This window comes from Ambystoma mexicanum, chromosome 1q, assembly GCF_040938575.1.
Source record: "Ambystoma mexicanum isolate Mex_15411 chromosome 1q, UKY_AmexF1_1, whole genome shotgun sequence".
NCBI classification, from domain to species: domain Eukaryota; kingdom Metazoa; phylum Chordata; class Amphibia; order Caudata; family Ambystomatidae; genus Ambystoma; species Ambystoma mexicanum.
In genome coordinates this window covers 222962873-222970531 of record NC_090922.1, presented here as the reverse complement: position 1 = coordinate 222970531, position 7659 = coordinate 222962873, and positions in this window count along the sequence as shown.

Here is a 7659-nt window from a genome sequence, read left to right as displayed (position 1 = left end):
CATGGAAAGAAGATGTTTTGTGCGAGTAACGGCCGCCTGGAGTCGGCCGTGGGAGGGGGTATAGTGTCACGGCTCGCTCCCTTCGCTCCCGTTCCCGCCACTTGGGGGCATGTTTTGGGGTTTATTCCCTACTGGACATTTCCTCCGAACCTTATGCTACAGTGTCCTGATGAATTGGGAGCGCTAAAACCTTATTTTCCAAATGACTTCCCTTCCGGATCCATTCCAGGTTTTTGGCAGCCAGCATGCTACTTTAATCAAATGACTATGCTTCCCAGAATGCCTGGCTCACTGCTTCACCTCCTCCCTTACAGGACAAGGCTGGGTGGAGGATAGGCAACACCTGTGGCTGCAGGTGCAGCAGGCGGCACGCCTGAGGGGTGTGCTCGTTAAGCAGCTTTAAAAGCCTCAGTTTGCTTCAGTCCAGCGCTGGTCATTGTTGCTGTGTTCCTGTTGTGACTGGTCCCTTGTTCCTAGCTTTTGTGCCTAGTACCTAGTTCTTGTTCCTAGCTTTTGTGCCTAGTTCCTAGTGCTTGTTCTTTGTTCCTAGCGTTTGTGCCTAGTACCTAGTTCCTGTTCCATTCCTAGCGTTTGTGCCGAGTTCCTAGTTCCTGTTCCTTGTTCCTTGCTTTTGTGCCCAGTACCCAGTTCCTGTTTCTTGTTCCTCTGCCTTGGATTTCGGATTCTTGTGCTTAATTGATTTCTGCTCACTGGATTTCCCTTTCTGTCTTCCTCTGTCTGCAGGCAGCCTGTCTCTGTGCTTTACCCTTTGATGCTGCCCAATTCGCCTGTGTTTTCTGTTTCTTTGTTGCTGTCCTTTGCTACTGAAAAACCTGATGCTTTAGTCTTTCCCTTTATAGATTTAGCTTCCTGCCTCAAGGTTTCCTTTTGTGATATAATTTTCCCTGCTCCGGATCCTTACTTTCTATTGGGATCCATTCCATGTTTTCCATCTCACTTCTGCATTCATTTCCCATGGATTATTAGGTGTGGGTGTTATTGTAACTAGTCCCAGTGTAAATGCCCTTTTGTTTCCTCACTATTTTATATCACTATTTCTACTCGCCCCTTGACTAGGGTCTTATGTATTTAGTTTCCTCCACCCATTGCTGTTATAGCCTTCAGGGTTCCTGTTTGATCAACTGGGTTCGTGAGTTTACTGACATTCAAGTGGTCTTTCCGGTCCTCGTGAGTACAGTTTCTAAGTTCCTTATTCTGTATCATCCAGAGTGTCAGCTCACAGATCCTGTCCTTGCTTTCCCTCTACGTGGGTTTAGCGCTGTCAGTATCTGTAATAGCGCAGTGGGTAAGGAGTTTTCCGACTTTCCTTTCAGTCATAAGGAGGTTCTAAGTGCTTACCCCACATTCCTTTTCATATATAGGTATTATTGTTTCTCCTGGGTTTTAGTATACACAAGTCTTGGGTTTTGTATTCACATATTTAGATTTAAAGTTGTACACTGTGCGATTCCGTGCACATTGCCTTCTTCCTTTCTTAACACTAGGGAAAGCCACAATATCTTGTTTTAATACCACAAAAATTACATTTAAACTGTTAAACTTTTGCATTCCTGCGTTTTCCGGCTACAGAAATAAAAGTCTTAAATTTATTAATTCAGAACAGTCTTTTGCCCCAAATGGCCAGCATTGTCTTCCAAATAAGGGATTGCTTCCCAATGCTGCTCTGTGTCAGGATTAGCCTTAGAAAACAAGCGTTGAATACCCCAAGGCAACATTCCCTATCCATTGATAAACCTGGAAACACTTGGTCGAGCGTTCCGCAACGTGCAGTGCCTTGGTTTCATTTTCATCGCCCCAGAACACATGTTGCCAGGTTACAATGATGACTATGGCATCCTCTCCACATGTGCAACGTTATCATGCTTCGGAGAGGAGGAGCCAAGCGAGGTCGCGGCCACCCGTTATAACGTTTCCGGGTTGCCGCACTCGCTGCTTCTGATTTTGAATGAATCACAGCTAGCGCTATTGCTCTGCTTTGTGTTCCTGTTTTTTTATCCTTTTGACCGTGGCCTCTCCTACTTTGTTGTTGACTCCCCTAATACCGACCACGGCTTGTTTTCCTTGACCCGCCTTTGCCTCCTGATTGCCAAATACTGTATTGCTCGCACCCTGCTGACCCCGGAACGTTTTCTGACCATTCGATCACCTCTGCATTTAATTCACGTTTGGTTCACACGCGTGGGACGGCCAGCCTTTTATGAAACCTACGTCCCATACTGAAAGGAACTACTGCATTACTCCTCCTCTTCTTGGCATTAACCATTTGTGAAAACCAAACATATTGCAGAAATTCATCTATCCGGCTCCAAGCTGCATGGACCAACCACCACATCCACACTGCCTTGAGTGAACCTGCATTACCCAAACTCCAAGGCTGTCAGGAAAGGAAGAAGGCGATGGATATGGCAGGGGAAATGTGCACAAAACACACAGTAAACAACCTTGAATCTAACAACGTGCATTCAATACCCAAGACTCGTGTATACCACTATATGAAAAAGGAATGTAGGGTAAGCACTTAGAACCTCCTTATGACTGAAAGGAAAGTCGGCAAACTCCATAGCCACTATGCTATTACAGATACTGACAGCGCTAAGCCCACGTAGAGGGCAAGCAGGGACAGAATCTGTGAGCTGACACTCTAGACAGTACTGAATAAAGAATTTGGAAACAGTACTCACAAGGACCGGAATGACCACATGAATGCCAGTACTCACGAAGACCGGAAAGACCACTTGGATGTCCGTATTCACGAGGACCGGAAAGACCACTCAAAAGTCAGTACTAACCCACAACCCTGTAAATCAAACAAGAACCCAGAAGGCAGTAAAGGCAAAGAGTGAGGATAACTAAATACCTAAACCCAAGTCAAGAGGCAAGAAGGAATAGTACAGTGTGGAAAACAAAAGATAATCACACAGGAGCTAGTTACAACAGCTTCCCACACCTAATAATAAAATAGGAAATAAATGCAAAAGTGTAAAGGAAAACATGGCATGGATCCCAATAGAAGGTAGGGATCAGGAGCAGTGAAAACGATATCAAAAGGGAAACCTTCCCACCCATCCAAGGTGAAAAGACAGGAAACTAAACCTGTAAAGGAAAGATTAATGCATCAAGTCTTTCAGTAGCAAAGGACAATTTCTAGGAAACAGTGAACACAGGCAATTGGGCTGCAGCAAAAGGAAAGCTCAGAGAAAGGCTGCCTGCAGACAGAGAAAGGGAGAAAGGGATTTCCAGAAGGCAGAAATCAATTAAGCATACAAATATGAATTCCAGGACAAGGAACAAGAAACACTAACTAGAAACTGGGCACAAAAACTAGGAACAAGGGACCAGTCACGACAGGAACGCTGCAACAATGACCAGCGCTGGACTGAAGCAAACTGAGGCTTTTTAAAGCTGCTTAACAAGCACACCTCTCAGGTGTGCCGCCTGCTGCACCTGCAGCCACAGGTGTTGCCTATCCTCCACCCAACCTTGTCCTGCAAGAGAGGAGGTGAAGCAGTGAGCCAGGCATTCTGGGAAGCATAGTCATTCGGGAAAGCATAGTCATTAAAGTAGCATGCTAGCTGCCAAAAACCTGGAATGGATCCGGAAGGGAAGTAACTTGGAAAATAGGGTTTTAGTGCTCCTAATTCATCACAGTACTGTAGAGTAAGGTTCGGAGGAAATGTCCAGTAGGGAATAAACCCCAAACTATGCCCCCAAGTGGCGGGAACGGGAGCTAAGGGAGCGAGCCGTGACAGTATACCCCCTCCCACGGCCGACTCCAGGTGACCGTTACCCGCACAAAACATCTTCCTTCCACGACAGGAGCGCTTTGTCTTTGGAGGTAGCACTGAGGAAAGCGATGACCCGCGGGCAAAAGTATAAGGACTGGAATGCGTAGAATCAGGCCGCAGTCTATAAGAGTCATAGGCAGGAATTCGGTGAGGAAGAGACTCATGGGTCGAAGAAAGGCATGAAGGACTTGCAGGACCCGAAGCAGAGTTGGAAGGTCCAGGAAGCTTAGTCACTGGAAGAGGATATGCATACATCTTTGAGGAGAGAGGCAGGCTGGTGCTACATGCCTTAGACAACGGTAGAAGTTCTGTTAGCCTCACTGCCGAGAGTGGACACACAGGAGGTGAGGAAACAGCAGGTTTCAGGAAATGTTTATGTTCGGAAGAGGAAGGTGGCGGCTGAGGTAGAGGTTCGGATACTCTGTCATCCATCTGGGTAAAGGTTTGTGGTTGAAAGTGACAAAGATTCGCCTGCATAAGTTCCATGCCTTGGAGGTCTGGAGATCCAATGGGTTGTACGAGGCTGGCACCCCCGTTGACAGTCATGTAGCCAGTCAAGTAGCCACCTTGTTGCACGTGGGATACAACCGCAGGAACGTTTGGCATACTGATAGGAGTGTTAGACACAGTACTCGGAACATCAGGCATACTAGAAGCGGGAGCAAAAACAGGCACATCTTGAACTGCAGCAGACATTCCCCTCCTTTGGCTACTAGCACCCAACTGGCGCTGCAGCTGGAGGGCCGAGCCCGTCCCTTCCCTCAGGCTCATGTGGGATCCGGCAACAAAAGGGTTGTCAAGCGGTTGATCCAAACCGGACTCCAAACGCGGACCGTCCAGCCCGCTATCCTGGTCGGCTACTCGTTCGGTGACTGGGCCGTGGCGGATGGCATCCGTTTCTCTCTCGTAATACTCCAGGCAAGTCCAGCGGCCTCGCATGTAAGGCCCTCCCGAGTCGTGATCCGGCTTGATGTTTCTGAAGAGAGAGCTGGCAGAAGTCTCAGGCTCAGATGTTGCATATTCGGGAGGCGCTGATGCTACAGTCAAGTAGTTGGGAGAATTGTTTTGTGTACAAGGCAGACATTCTGGTGATCCCCCTGAAGCATAAGAAGGGCAAGATGGACGTTCATCAGTAAATGGTTGGGATTCAGGAGGAATCTCTGGAGCAGAAGAATATGCAGCAGGATCTGACAGTGTAGACAGGTACACCTCCGATATTGGCAGCGAGGCTGAGCAGGATACAGGTCTCGCATGAACTGAAGCCAAACTAGCAGTAGGCTCTGGGACCGAAGACATGCACTTAGAATGTACTACCGGAGGCTCCATGGCTGAAGGATAATCTGCTGGATGAGTCACTGTAGCCGAAGACAGACATGCCAGAGGAAATTCTGAGGCTGAGGGCATGCAAGCTGGAGCCATCTTGTTAGCTGAAGACAAACCTGTCAAGGTCTTTGGCTCTGACTTCGTACATGGTGAAGGCTCTTGGGTGACTGGCAGACATAGCACTTTTTTATTGATCGAAGATACGTGTGCCAACGATGACTGCAGAGCTGTGGACAGGATTATTGAAGAGTCAATGGTAGTAGGAGGACAGTCTGAAGTCCCAGAAGTCGACAGACACACTTGTGGTTCAGGAATGGAAAGCCCCTTTAAGGCAGTTGACCCCTTGGCACCAGTAACCAAAGTCTGAGCTGTACCCCTGCCGTCCCTCTCCTTAGTGGATGACACAGAGTCTCTTCCTTTGTAGAAGTCAAAATCAACCAGAGGAATCACCATAGTAAAGTCTCTGTTAATAAGGATTTCGTCAATTGACCATTCCTCTGTCTTAGCTTCTGAAAGTGGCTGATTAACAATCAACAGTTCAGGGATCGCCTGCCGGGTTTTTGGTTCAGTAATCTGTGGAATGAGTCCATCAAAACATGAATTCTGCACTGTCTTTGACTGCTCGTAGTGACCGAAATTGGCAGAAGGAAGAGCGAACACAGAGGTAGCATCGTTTTCCACATCAGCTTGAATGTCTACTTCAGTCTCAGCAGCTAGATCAAGGGCAGAACCTAAGCCTACAGTTGTGACTGATTCTGTGTATGCCACCATTGTGGATTGTGTTTGGAAATCAGAAGCATGTATGTGTTCAAGCTCAGAGTTATGACAAACTACTACACAGGAAGCCTCAGGTAAAGGAGTGGCTTGTGAATCTTCAGCTAACAGCAATTCCTGACAAACGGTAGGACAGTTGTCAGAACCTGTGCCCTGAATAAGCGCTGTGCTTGAAAAAAGACTTTCACTCCCAATAGATCTTACATATTGACAAGTATCATGATTTACAAAAGTCTCCGCACCCAGGGACTGAACAGTATTCACTTCATCAACGGATAAAGTTGGAGGTGTATTCAGAAAAGACTGTAACATCTTATTCTCCTCTTTTAAGGAAATGTATTCTTGTTTTAACTCCTCAAATTCTGCTTTTAGCATGTCCCGCATTAACTGTACATCCCTATCAGTAGGCACAGGGGAAGGCATGGTGGCATCAGGGCTGGATCCTGCCCTAGCCATCTGTAAGTGCACTGATTGTATATTGTCATCTACTGCTTGCAGGTCTTGTGATCTATACTCTCTCTTACCGATGTGGTCTGTGTTTCTTTTAAGCAGACTATTGGCATCACACCCCTTGGCATTAGAGACCACAGTAAGAACCTGTGCAGAGGAGTAAGCTGTAGACTGAGGGCAGAAAACAGAAGATATGCAAGGAACCCCTCCATTCTTCATGCTTGAATCATGAAACTGTTCAATCTGAGGTAAAGCACAACCGGAGTCATGGGGTTCAATAACAGAGGTACTTGTGTGTATAAATTCTAGCAGTGTGTTGTTTTCCACTGCTAAGGCTTGTGCGGACATAGACTCTGGATCAGAATTAAAGACAGAGCTAGGATCAGGCAATGTAGGATGGGCCACCCAGTGGGAAAAATACTTTGCATGTAAATACCCATTCGTGTCAAGGAGTTCATTTAAGTCAGGAGCAGAGATTCGATTTTCACGGGTAATTGTAAGGGAAGCTTTCTGTATAAACTTGTTAGAGGCCTTGCTGCCTTTCCTTTGTAATCTGGCCATGTTCAAACGGGAACAACGGCTGGTCATTCTGTCAGGAAAGGAAGAAGGCGATGGATATGGCTGGGGAAATGTGCACAAAACACACAGTAAACAACCTTAAATCTAACAACGTGCATTCAATACCCAAGACTCGTGTATACCACTATATGAAAAAGGAATGTAGGGTAAGCACTTAGAACCTCCTTATGACTGAAAGGAAAGTCGGCAAACTCCTTACCCACTATGCTATTACAGATACTGACAGCGCTAAGCCCACGTAGAGGGCAAGCAGGGACAGAATCCGTGAGCTGACACTCTAGACGGTACTGAATAAAGAATTTGGAAACAGTACTCACAAGGACCGGAATGACCACATGAATGCCAGTACTCACGAAGACCGGAAAGACCACTTGGATGTCCGTATTCACGAGGACCGGAAAGACCACTCAAAAGTCAGTACTAACCCACAACCCTGTAAATCAAACAAGAACCCAGAAGGCAGTAAAGGCAAAGAGTGAGGATAACTAAATACCTAAACCCAAGTCAAGAGGCAAGAAGGAATAGTACAGTGTGGAAAACAAAAGATAATCACACAGGAGCTAGTTACAACAGCTTCCCACACCTAATAATAAAATAGGAAATAAATGCAAAAGTGTAAAGGAAAACATGGCATGGATCCCAATAGAAGGTAAGGATCTGGAGCAGTGAAAACGATATCAAAAGGGAAACCTTCCCACCCATCCAAGGTGAAAAGGCAGGAAACTAA